Below are 14,351 nucleotides of genomic sequence, written 5' to 3'. Positions count from 1 at the left end.
CATGGGGGGCAATGGCAAGCATATGCCCCGACACCTCAACCAAGCCCATGGACAAACACCCTCCTCCCCCTATAGTATACTTAGGAGAAAAAACCCAAGTTTCAGGAAAAAGTGGGTTTTTGGGCTGAGAAATCATAATAAAATTTTTCTTTTTTTAAATATTTTTTTTGGGCCAAATGCGAATCCGACCACAAACATGCCTTATTTATGCATGAAACTCGAGGGAAATAAATATTTGTGCCGTGAGAATAATTAATTTACTCGCTCGTTTGCGCTACGTGCCGCACGGGGCCGCCCGCCCATGCGCACGGTGCCCCCAACTTGGGCACTCATGGTGGCACGAATCCGACGCCTTAGATGCATTATTTATGCATGAAAACTCGAGAGAAAACAACATTGTGCCATGAGAATCAAAGTTTGGCTCGCTCATTTGCGCTACGTGCCGCAAGGAGCAGCCCGCCCGTGCGCACGGTGACCCCAACTTGGGCACTCATGGGGACACAAATCCGACGCCTTAGATGCATTATTTATGCATTAAAACTCGAGAGAAAACAACATTGTGCCGTGAGAATCGTAGTTTGGCTCGCTCGTTTGCGCTACGTACCGCACGGGACAGCCCTCCCAAGTGCACGGTGCCCCCAACTTGGGCACTCATGGTGGCACGAATCCGACGCCTTAGATGCATTATTTATGTATGAAAACTCGAGAGAAAACAACATTGTGCCGTGAGAATCAAAGTTTGGCTCGCTCATTTGCGCTACGTGCCGCAAGGGGCAGCCCGCCTGTGCGCACGGTGACCCCATCTTGGGCACTCATGGGGGCACAAATCCGACGCCTTAGATGCATTATTTATGCATGAAAACTCGAGAGAAAACAACATTGTGCCGTGAGAATCATAGTTTGGCTCGCTCGTTTGCGCTACGTACCGCAAGGGGCAGCCCGCCCGTGCGCACGGTGACCCCAACTTGGGCACTCATGGGGGCACAAATCCGATGCCTTAGATGCATTATTTATGCATGAAAACTCGAGAGAAAACAACATTGTGCCGTGAGAATCAAAGTTTGGCTCGCTCATTTGCGCTACGTGCCTCAAGGGGCAGCCCGCCCGTGCGCACGGTGACCCCAACTTGGGCACTCATGGGGGCACGGATCCGACGCCTTAGATGCATTATTTATGCATGAAAACTCGAGAGAAAACAACATTGTGCCGTGAGAATCATAGTTTGGCTCGCTCGTTTGCGCTACATACCGCAAGGGGCAGCCCGCCCGTGTGCACGGTGACCCCAACTTGGGCACTCATGGGGGCACGAATCAGACTCCTTATATGCATTATTTATGCATGAAAACTCGAGAGAAAACAACATTGTGCCGTGAGAATCATAGTTTGGCTCGCTCGTTTGCGCTACGTACCGCACGGGACAGCCTCCCGTGCGCACGGTGCCCCCAACTTGGGCACTCATGGTGGCACAAATCCGACGCCTTAGATGCATTATTTATGCATGAAAACTCGAGAGAAAACAACATTGTGCCGTGAGAATCAAAGTTTGGCTCGCTCGTTTGCGCTACGTGCCGCAAGGGGCAGCCCGCCCATGCGCACGATGACCCCAACTTGGGCACTCATGGGGGCACTAATCCGACGCCTTAGATGCATTATTTATGCATGAAAACTCGAGAGAAAACAACATTGTGCCGTGAGAATCATAGTTTGGCTCGCTCGTTTGCGCTACGTACCGCACGGGACAGCCCTCCCGTGCGCACGGTGCCCCCAACTTGGGCACTCATGGTGGCACGAATCCGACGCCTTAGATGCATTATTTATGCATGAAAACTTGAGAGAAAACAAAATTGTGCCGTGAGAATCATAGTTTGGCTCGCTCGTTTGCGCTACGTGCCGCACGTGGCCGCTCGCCTGTGCGCACGGTGCCCCCAAATTGGGCACTCATAGTTGCACGAATCCGACGCCTTAGATGCATTATTTATGCATTAAAACTCGAGATAAAACCACATTGGGCCGTGAGAATCAAAGTTTGGCTCGCTCGTTTACGCTACGTGCCGCACGTTGCCGCCTGCCCGTGCGCACACTGCCCCTAACTTGGGCACTCATGGTGGCCCGATTTCGATGCCCTAGATGCATTATTTGCATGAAGGATAAAAACATTGTTTAATTTGAATCATTCATGCTAATCGGACGTTTGAGTTACGTGCCACATTTACATGCATTTATTTTCTATGGAGCTTGCAACTTAGGTACCTTTTTCGTGGATCACAGGCAAGTGTCAAGTGCCAAGTACACACACGTTTCATTTTCCCAAGTTTTGGGGACGCGCACACCCAAGTACCAAGTGCCAAGTGCGAGCACGTTTTACATTGTTCATGTTCCGACCACATGCTTGCGCCGACGTGCGCAAGTGCTGCCTACGCGCATATTTCATTTGCCTAAAATTCGGGCAGTCGCACGTTTTGCTTCGCCCATGTTCCGACCACACGCGCACACGCCGCCGTGCCCGACTTGCCCAAGTGCCAAGTGTCGCATTGCGCATGCGCATGCGCACGCGCACGCGCACGTTACATTTGCCTAATATCCGGACGTTTTGCTTCTCCCATGTTCCGACCACACGCGCACGCCGCCGTGCCCGACGTGCCCAAGTGCCAAGTGCCGCATTGCGCATGCGCACGCGCATGCGCACGCGCACGCGCACGTTTCATTTGCCTAATATCCGGACGTTTTGCTTCTCCCATGTTCCGACCACATGCGCACGCCGCCGTGCCCGACGTGCCCAAGTGCCAAGTGCCGCATTGCGCATGCGCACGCGCACGCGCACATTTCATTTGCCTAATATCCGGACGTTTTTCTTCTCCCATGTTCTGACCACACGCGCACGCCTCCGTGCCCGACGTGCCCAAGTGCGAAGTGCCACATTGCGCATGCGCACACCCATGCGCACGTTTCATTTGCCTAATATCTGGACGTATTGCTTCTCCCATGTTCCGACCACACGCGCACGCCGCCGTGCCCGACGTGCCCAAGTGCCAAGTGCCGCATTGCGCATGCGCACGCGCACATTTCATTTGCCTAATATCCGAACGTTTTGCTTCTCCCATGTTCCGACCACACGCGCACGCCGCCGTGCCCGACGTGCCCAAGTGCCAAGTGCCAAGTGCCGCATTGTGCATGCGCACGCGCACGCGCACGTGCACATTTCATTTGCCTAATATCCGGACGTTTTGCTTCTCCCATGTTCCGACCACACGCGCACACCGCCGTGCCCGACGTGCCCAAGTGCCAAGTGCCGCATTGCGCATGCGCACGCGCACGCGCACATTTCATTTGCCTAATATCCGGACGTTTTGCTTCTCCCATGTTCCGACCACACGCGCACGCCGCCGTGCCCGACGTGCCCAAGTGCCAAGTGCCGCATTGCGCATGCGCACGCGCACGCGCACATTTCATTTGCCTAATATCCGGACGTTTTGCTTCTCCAATGTTCCGACCACACGCGCACGCCGCCGTGCCCAAGTGCCAAGTGCCGCATTGCGCATGCGCACGCGCACGTTTCATTTGCCTAATATCCGGACGTTTTGCTTCTCCCATGTTCCGACCACACGCGCACGCCGCCGTGCTCGACGTGCCCAAGTGCCGCATTGCGTCATTTCCCTAATATACGGTCGCCGGCGGAAAACGGGCCGGAGGCGGCGACCGGAGGCGGCGGCGGCCATTGGGTTGGGTTGGCATGAGGTTGGCCGAGCATGGGGGGCAATGACATGCATTGCCTCAACACCACAACCAACACCACGGTCAAACACCCTCCTCCCCCTATAGTATACTTAGGAAAAAAAACCCAAGTTTCAGGAAAAGTGGGTTTTTAGGCCGAGGAATCATAATAAAATTTTTCTTTTTTTAAATTTTTTTTTTTGGGCCAAATGCGAATCCGACCACTTACATGCCTTATTTATGCATGCAAACTCGAGAGAAAAAATGTTTTTGCCGTGAAAATCATCAATTTACTCGATCGTTTGCGCTACGTGCCGCACGGGGCCGCCTGCCCATGCGCACAGAAATGGGAGAATATCACCATGGACTTTGTTGTGGGATTGCCGAAGACAGTGAGAGGTTCAAATGCTATTTGGGTTATTGTAGACCGTCTCACTAAGTCGGCTCACTTTTTACCGGTGAAGATTACTTTCACGATGACTCAGTTCGCGGAGTTGTATATCCGGGAGATAGTCAGACTACATGGTATTTCAGTCTCCATAGTGTCTGATAGAGATCCACGGTTTACTTCGTCTTTTTGGAAGAGTCTTCATTCCGCTATGGGTACGAAGCACCTTTTTAGCACCGCCTTCCACCCGCAGACTGATGGCCAGTCAGAGAGGGTGATTCAGATTTTGGAGGATCTTTTGAGGGCATGTGCTATTGATTTTCAAGGTAGTTGGGAGTCGAGACTACCACTAGTGGAATTCGCGTATAATAACTGTAACGACCCTCACTACTAGGCTATCAGACTATAATTAAAATAAAGGAAAATTACGGATTTTTAAAAATTTTGCCATGACCTATTTGTAAAACAAATAAGCCATCAAGACTCAAACAGCAATTTAAATAAGGAAAAAAAATTGACTTCAAAACTTAAGTGCGTTAAACATAAACATGCAATCCTAGTAACCACCTCCCGGTTACAGCATAAAGTAAACTAAAGCATTTAAAATTAATTCCAACGATAATCATAAACTTGCAAAAGCGGAAAACGTACTTCAAAACATAAGCTGTAGCACAGGGAATGCACATCCTGGCTATAAATACTACAAGATCTCAAATAATACTTCATTATTACAAATTTGATAACTGTGCGGAAACATAAACTGAAAGGAAGCAACGGTCACTGGGCCTCGCACTACCGATGGCCTCATCCCAGTAGATCACGACCCTCCGTCTCCTCCACAAAATCCTCACCTGCAAACATTCAAGCATAGTGAGTCTAAAGACTCAGCAAGCATAACTAGGATAATAACAAGGGTTTAAAATACGTGATGCAAAAACTCAACTTAAACTGTAATATGCATGAAACTAGAAAGATATAGAAATCATGCATTAATGAACTCACACTAAGATAAACTTTAACTTTCATAACATTCAACTTAGACTCATGCATAACTGAACGGAGGGTTGGATCCGCTCCCTTGAGGTGATCTTTCGCTACATGCAGCTGGGAGATCCAGATAGAGTGAGGTGTGCTGTGTTTCTCCTCCAGGATGATGCCGCCCTCTGGTGGGAGGGTATGGAGAAGACTGTAACGACCCTCACTACTAGGCTATCAGACTATAATTAAAATAAAGGAAAATTACGGATTTTTAAAAATTTTGCCATGACCTATTTGTAAAACAAATAAGCCATCAAGACTCAAACAACAATTTAAATAAGGAAAAAAAATTGACTTCAAAACTTAAGTGCGTTAAACATAAACATGCAATCCTAGTAACCACCTCCATTTAATGTATGAGTTGAGTCTTTATAAATGAAAAGGGAAAAGAAAGAAAATATTTTTGAATGAAGTGATCTGTTTGTGACAAGAGGGGTGTTGCTAGGCCGGGGGATGCCTCGGTCTACTCACCAAGAGGTTATAGAGGTTAGGCAAGGAGCAAGAGACATCTTGTTTACCCTTGCCACAGAGGGGCAATGTGGGATCGGGAGGCATCTCGGTCTCCTTGCCATAGAGGGGTTAAGTACGTCGGGAGAAATCTCGTCGTCTTGCCGGCATAGTGCACTGCAGCCATGATCATGATCGAAACAGAGGGTCACAAATCAGGGATCGGATTTCTAAGAGGAAAAAGTAAAGAAAAGTTTAAAGTTAAAGTTTCACAATTTTAGTTGACTCGTTTTGCATTGATGTCAGTCTTTCAGTTATGCATGAGTCTAAGTTGAATGTTATGAAAGTTAAAGTTTATCTTAGTGTGAGTTCATTAATGCATGATTTCTATATCTTTCTAGTTTCATGCATATTACAGTTTAAGTTGAGTTTTTGCATCACGTATTTTAAACCCTTGTTATTATCCTAGTTATGCTTGCTGAGTCTTTAGACTCACTATGCTTGAATGTTTGCAGGTGAGGATTTTGTGGAGGAGAAACCCTTTCAGTTTATGTTTCCGCACAGTTATCAAATTTGTAATAATGAAGTATTATTTGAGATCTTGTAGTATTTATAGCCAGGATGTGCATTCCCTGTGCTACAGCTTATGTTTTGAAGTACGTTTTCCGCTTTTGCAAGTTTATGATTATCGTTGGAATTAATTTTAAATGCTTTAGTTTACTTTATGCTGTAACCGGGAGGTGGTTACTAGGATTGCATGTTTATGTTTAACGCACTTAAGTTTTGAAGTCAATTTTTTTTCCTTATTTAAATTGCTGTTTGAGTCTTGATGGCTTATTTGTTTTACAAATAGGTCATGGCAAAATTTTTAAAAATCCGTAATTTTCCTTTATTTTAATTATAGTCTGATAGCCTAGTAGTGAGGGTCGTTACAATAACAGATTTCAGTCCACTATTGGCATGGCTCCCTACGAGGCACTTTATGGGAGGAAGTGTAGATCTCCAGTGTTGTGGGATGAGATAGGTGAGAGATCAGACTTTGGTCCGGAGATTGTTCAGTTGACCACCGAGGTAGTAGCTAAGATTCGTGATAGGAGGACTGCCCAGAGTAGGCAGAAGAGTTATGCTGATCACCGGAGGAGAGACTTGGAGTTCTCGGTGGGTGATCATGTATTCATCCGTGTAGCGCCGCTGAAGGGATTTTTGAGGTTTGGGAAGAAAGGAAAGTTGGCACCGAGGTTTATAGGACCCTTCGAGATTTTGGATAGTGTAGGGGCACTGGCTTATAGAGTGGCCCTGCCGCCTAACCTTGATAAGATCCATAGTGTCTTCCATGTGTCGATGTTGAGGAAGTACATCTCGAACCCATCCCATGTGCTCAGTTCGGAACCGCTTCAGCTATCTCCTCACTTGTCCTATGAGGAGACGCCCATCCGGATTTTGGATAGACAGGAGAGAAGACTCCGTAACAAGTCAATTCCAATGATCAAGGTGAGATGGCAGAACCATTCGGATGAAGAGGCCACTTGGGAAGCAGAAGCAGATTTCAGAGATCGCTATCCGAAGCTTTTTGGTGAGTTTTAATTTCGAGGACGAAATTCCTTATTAGGGAGGGAGGAATTGTAACACCAAGAACTTTTAAAATTTGAATATCATGCCTAAAATTATTTTCAGTATTTATATTTTTAATTTCTTGAAGTTAATTGTTTAAGTTTCAGTTAAAGATAGCATTGCTTGACTTATTTGAATTAAATGCCTTGAATTGTTTAGTTAGTGAGTTTCTATCCCGGCAGGCGACGATGGTGGGCTTCGGTGGTATATTTTCAAGACTTTCGATTTTAAGATTTTAAGTTAGAGGAAAAAGGGGATTTTGGTCAAAAATGTAAATTTTGAATTTTTAGGGGTCAAAAAGCAATTTTATCATTTTCTTGGATTATTTCCTAAAATTTTCATAAAATAGGATTTTATTAAATCCGGGCTAGTGTAATTTCAATTAAAATGTTGAGAGTTGAAATTTTAAACTTAGAAGTTTTAAAGGTGCAAAAGTTTTGAGGTAAAGAGTTGTAATAGTGCTAGTAGCACTTTTACAAGTACAAAAGCAACTTTAAAACACTACACACAATACACTCTCCTTTTATTTTCCCTCTAAAATGCACACTAAAACCTAAATCTAAACCCTAGCCCCATTCTAACCCTAAGTAGCCGCCCCCTCCCCTTTGAGTTTCCTTTCGGCCTCCCCTCCTCCACCTCCAGCCGCCGCCCAGCCGCCGTCCGCCGCCTCCAGCTGCCGGAGAAGCTTCCCAAGAAGCTTAGCTTGGTGTTAGCTTGAAGTTTCAGCTCTCCTTTCCTTTTTATTTTCGAATTTTGGGTAGTCAAGGTTGAAGGCAAGTGTAGACTTTTCTTGGGCTCTCATTCAAGCTATTTATGCTCTTGTTCTTATTCCCTTAAATATTTTCGAAATGCTTGTTAATGTATGCATATAGGGTTCGAAATTTTGACAATTTTCAGTAGGGTTCTTGGGGGATTTTCGAAATTTGGAAGTGCTATATGTTTTAAGGAGTTGCATTTTGAATTATGATGGAAAGAATGGAGTGTTTTGATTGCATATATGATTTTCGAAATTTTCAGAAGTATGCCCTATATATATTTCGAAATTTTCATGATATTAGGGCTGTTTTGAATGTATGATTAATGCATTATGTTGTTTGGCAATTGGTTACATTGATTGAACAAGGATCAAGACACGCTTGGTGCTTGATCTTGATGATTTCGAAATTGTGGAGCGGGAGTGTGGTTGAGTGTTGCCCTAGTGCTTGGGATAAGTCCTAAGAGATGTTATTTGAGGTGTATTGTTGTTTGGTATGGAGAAAAGTTGAGGAAAGAGGGTTATGGGGTGGAATTTTTGAGTTAGAGGTAAGTTGGGTATTGTTGAATGTGCAGGGCAGTACTGTTCACGGGGCAGGGCAGGTCTTGGCTGAGGTCTGGGCATTGTTAGGGCTGTACCATAGTAAAGTTCATGATGTTGTGGTCGTGTCGGTATAAAATGGGCTTATTTCGGATAAGTTTGGACCAAGTTATGAGTCTTTTAAGTTGGAGGTGTAGGTGCAGATTTTTCTTTGTAAAATGGGGCTGTCCAATTTTCTTGTCTTTTCAATTAGCTCATTTGATCATTTGATGTTACCACCTATTCCTAGGGGTAATTTGAAGTGTTTGTTAAGTGTCGGTTCAAGCGGGACGGGTTTTGGTTAAGGCATGACAAAGTTTAGGGTCTTACGGTTCTCTTGCTCGGGCTACGTCAAGTTTGAGGGAAATTGTTGAGTGATTTGTTTCTTTTGACTTAGGGGCAGCCACTCATCCACCTTACACCCACATTTTTGAGTTGAGTCTCATGTCTTAAAGGTTGCCTATTCGTGTGCATATGACATGTTCTTGAGTTACATAAAGTGAAAGGAAGCTTTCTTGTTTTGCATGCTATAAAGAGGTGTGAGTCGAGTCTTAATGAATGAATAAAAAAGAAAGTAAATGTTTTTGAATGAAGTGATTTGTTTGTGACAAAGAGGGGTGTTGCTAGGCCGGGGGATGCCTCGGTCTACTCACCAAGAGGTTATAGAGGTTATGTTGGGAGCAAGAGACATCTTGTTTATCCTTGCCACAGAGGGGCAATGTGGGATCGGGAGTTATCTCGGTCTCCTTGCCACAGAGGGGTTAAGTTCGTCGGGAGAAATCTCGTCGTCTTGCCGGCATAGTGCACTGCAGCCATGATCATGATCGAAACAGAGGGTCACAAATCAAGGATCTGATTTCTAGAGGAAAAAGTAAAAGAAAAGAAAAGTTAAAGTTTCAAAGTTTCAGTTGACTAGTCTTACGTTTATGTCAGTCAATCAGTTATGCATGAGGTTAAGTTTAATGTTATGAAAGTTTATGTTATGAAAGTTGAAAGTCTATCATAGCGTGTGTTCATCATTGCATGCTATATTACTCTTGTATTTCCATGCATATTTATAGTTAAAGTTCAAAGTATACTATGTATCATAGTTTGAAGTATCGCATCACGTATTTTAAACCCTTGTTATTACACTGTTTATACTTGTTGAGTCTTTAGACTCACTATGCTTGAATGTTTGCAGGTGAGGAGACTGTTGTTGAGATGGAGGGGCATGATCTACTAGGATGAGGCCATCGCTGGTGAAAGGCCCAGTGACCGTTGCTTCTTTATGTTTACGTTTTTCCGCACATTACTCTGTTATGTAATAATGAAGAGTTATTTGAGTACTTTCAGTATTTATAGCCAGGATGTGCATTCCCTGTGCTACAGTTGATGAATTTGTAGTATGTCTACACTTATGCATGTTTATGATTATTGCGAACTTTTAAATGCCTTAGTTTACTTTATGCTGTAACCGGGAGGTGGTTACTAGGATTGCATGTTTATGATTAGCGCACTTGAGTTTTTATGTCAGTATTTCTTTCCTTATTTGAATTGCTGACTGAGTCTTGTTGGCTTGTTTGTTTTACAAATAGGTCATGGCAAAATTTTTAAAAATCCGTAATTTTCCTTTATTTTAATTATAGTCTAGTAGTGAGGGTCGTTTCAAGACTTGCCCTCCAATGGATCCTCGTTAAGGGATTTAGATTGTACTCATTCCAATTACCAGACTCGTAGAGCCCGGTATTGTTATTTATTGTCACTACCTCCCCGTGTTAGGATTGGGTAATTTGCGCGCCTGCTGCCTTCCTTGGATGTGGTAGCCGTTTCTCAGGCTCCCTCTCCGGAATCGAACCCTAATTCTCCGTCACCCATCACCACCATAGTAGGCTACTATCCAACCATCGAAAGTTGATAGGGCAGAAATTTGAATGATGCGTCGCCGGCACAAGGGCCGTGCAATCCGTCGAGTTATCATGAATCATCGCAGCAACGGGCAGAGCCCGTGTCGACCTTTTATCTAATAAATGCATCCCTTCCAGAATTCGGGGTTTGTTGCACGTATTAGCTCTAGAATTACTACAGTTATCCGAGTAGCAGGTACCATCAACCAAACTATAAATGATTTAATGAGTCATTCGCAGTTTCACAGTCTGAATTAGTTCATACTTACACATGCATGGCTTAATCTTTGAGACAAGCATATGACTACTGGCAGGATCAACCAGGTAGCATTCCATGTCAACTCTTGGCACCGCATGGACAAATCCAAAACAACACCAATTGTCGTTCGCAAGTAGCGCCGGAAGCTTTTTATTGGGGCAAATAGAGACCGATGATGCCTCGTACCCACGAGGTACTCCGTGACCGAGAGACCAAGCAAGGTGCCATTGATCCAAAAACTCAAGACCATTAAAAGTCGTGAGAGTTGGATAACGACATCTGTTGCAAATATCATCCCATACCACGAACCCGAGGGCTCGCTGCAAAAGAAGAAAGGGTCATTAATCCGACGAATTCCCGTGCTTTGGGTATAGAACACAGAAAACCGACACTTGAACCATTCACTGAAGAGGCATTCCGGATACGTTTTCGCTGCGCAAGCAGGGACTCAACTTACTCGGACACACCGACCACCACTCACGTGTTGTTACGTACGCAAAGTTCAAACACCTAGGCTAAGTCATCCACCGCTCCAATACAATGGAAAAAGGTGGAAAATAGCCGAAGAGCTCAAGCAAATGCCCCGACTAACACGGATACACATCCCTGGCAATAAAATCAAAGCTACGGGAGAAACAAAATGTCGAACGAAGATTGGAACACACGCGATTTCTCGCCGCTCGCCGATCCACGATAGCAATGACCATAATGTGATCTCCGGCCCCAATGCGTCCTGAACCAAGGGACTTTGATGGTTGCAGGGGTGGTTAAGAGCACCAATACTCAGGGCCATGGCGGATCGAACATGCAATGAAATTCCACATGGACGCATCCAAACAACTGCCACAAGCACGAGATATCATGATCGAACCCACTCGAAATGTCTTGCGCAAGAACTCACAACCCCACCGATCTAACCCACCCCTACTTTTGGGGATGCAAACCTTACTGGAGTTTCAAGCTTATTCTCAACCTCATATACAAGCACAGATATTCGGACACGAAGATGTGGGAAATCAATCGCAAGCGCGACCCATGCTCCAATAAAGAGAACGGGACTCACACGACTTGCTCGCCGATCCACGATAGCAATGACCATAATGTGCCTTCCGGCCCCACAAGCATCCTAAACCGAGGGACTTTGATGATCGCATAGGAGCTTAAGAACAACAATGACGAACACCTACGCATGCTTGATTCCCAAACAACCGATATTCCTTCTTTCCGACCAACCGTAATAGAAAACAAGCCTACAAAGAGTTCGCAATCCGCATGTCCAAAAAGCTCATGCATGCAATATAGCAAGAAACGGGGTGCAAAATGACGTCGGGGTGAAAAAACGCAACTGCCGGCCGCCGGCCGGAAAACCCGCCGGAGCGGCGGCCGGAAGGGGCGCCCATCGGGGAAGGTTGTCATGAGGTTGGACGAGCATGGGGGGCAATGGCAAGCATAGCCCCGATACCTCAACCAAGCCCATGGCCAAACACCCTCCTCCCCCTATAGTATACTTACGAGAAAAAACCCAAGTTTCAGGAAAAGTGGGTTTTTGGGCTGAGGAATCATAATAAAATTTTTCTTTTTTTAAATATTTTTTTTTTTGGGCAAAATGCGAATCCGACCACAAACATGCCTTATTTATGCATGAAAATCGAGGGAAATAAATATTTGTGTCGTGAGAATCATCAATTGCTCGTTTGCGCTACGTGCCGCACAGGGCCGCCCGCCCGTGCGCACGGTGCCCCCAACTTGGGCACTCATGGTGGCATGAATCCGACGCTTTAGATGCATTATTTATGCATGAAAACTCTAGAGAAAACAACATTGTGCCATGAGAATCAAAGTTTGGCTCGCTCATTTGCGCTACGTGCCGCAAGGGGCAGCCCGCCCGTGCGCACGGTGACCCCAACTTGGGCACTCATGGGGGCACGAATCCGACGCCTTAGATGCATTATTTATGCATGAAAACTCAAGAGAAAACAACATTGTGCCGTGAGAATCATAGTTTGGCTCGCTCGTTTGCGCTACGTATCGCACGGGACAACCCTCCCGTGCGCACGGTGCCCCCAACTTGGGCACTCATGGTGGCACGAATCCGACACCTTAGATGCATTATTTATGTATGAAAACTCGAGAGAAAACAACATTGTGCCGTGAGAATCAAAGTTTGGCTCGCTCATTTGCGCTACGTGCCGCAAGGGGCAGCCCGCCCGTGCGCACGGTGACCCCAACTTAGGCACTCATGGGGGCACGAATCCGACGCCTTAGATGCATTATTTATGCATGAAAACTCGAGAGAAAACAACATTGTGCCGTGAGAATCATAGTTTGGCTCGCTCGTTCGAAGAGATTAACGAATTTGATCCGTTAAACCAGACTGCAAATTCAAAATTCACAGGCTGGGTTTTCGAGCAGAGAGGGGAGAGGGGGCGGCGGCCACTAGGTCTCAAAACCCTAGTTAATTTCGAAAATTATGCCTTTTTGTGTGTAATTTTTGTACTGCAATAACTTATTTATAATGTAGGCCACTAACAGCTTAGGGCCCATTAGTCATAAGTTCAAGCCCGACAAGCAAAGCCCGCATGTTCAGAAATTAATATAAAATTCATCATGACTCCGATTGATAAACCGATTTCACCAATGTGCACAGAAACCATTTCTGCACCTTTTAAAGTCAAGATAAATTTTTCTGAATCCGAATTCAGTGATTTCCAAAAATGCCCATCCATATGTCATTTTAGGAAATCTTACTCCTCTACTCTTAAATAAGAAGTCCAACTTCTTTGTTCATTAAATTTAACTCTTTAAATTTAACTATCTCAACGGGGATTAAAAATCCATTACTCTGTGTGACCCTCAATGGTTCAGGGATACAGCTAGCCGTGGGCTCACAACTCCTTGTGACTCGGAACAACAATTTCCGACTTGCCCATCGAATCATGGTATGAGCGCCTAGCAACATCGCCCCATGATTCCCTAGGTATCACTGATAGTGCCTGCAAGAACCAATAGATTTTGGTTAGCGTACAGTACGGTCCCTTCATCCATATATCCCGATCGAATCAACAACCATTGGTATATCGAGAGTCGTTCGAGATTCGATAACTATGCAATACATCTTGAAGATCAAATAGTGACATTGCATGTGCTACTAAGAAACCATTTCTTAAATCACATCATGTACTCTGGCCAGAGATTCGTCACACTAATATCTCCTCAGATCGCATAGGATATCCACAATCGCAAGTATGTGGTGAATCCTTGACAACAAAGCATCGACTCCTATATGTGTTGTAACTGTACCCAATCCCGACACCTGATGACCCCAATAGAGTCGGTAAACGAGTCAAAGCACAGTACTAGCATATAGAGTCTCAATGATGTTTCAAGTAGTAAGGACTAATGGTGTACAACCAAAACCGCGGACTTTATCCACTCGATAAGTGATAACCACTTGGAAAGTCCGGATAGGGTAGTTCGATCATTCATCGTATGAATATCCATTTGCATGCTTCGAACATCTCTATGTTCCTTACCAATGAAACGTGGTACTCTGCATCGCAAATGCTAGTCTCAAACTCGAGCGATCCTTATCCTTATTATCGGACGGCTCAATCGACTAGGAACAGTTTAGAATATACAGTGACTATAAGATGTGTTTCATGATAGACATCTCCATGT

Source organism: Henckelia pumila, chromosome 3, assembly GCF_033568475.1.
Source record: "Henckelia pumila isolate YLH828 chromosome 3, ASM3356847v2, whole genome shotgun sequence".
NCBI classification, from domain to species: Eukaryota; Viridiplantae; Streptophyta; class Magnoliopsida; order Lamiales; family Gesneriaceae; genus Henckelia; species Henckelia pumila.
Note: the sequence above shows the minus strand (reverse complement) of the source record.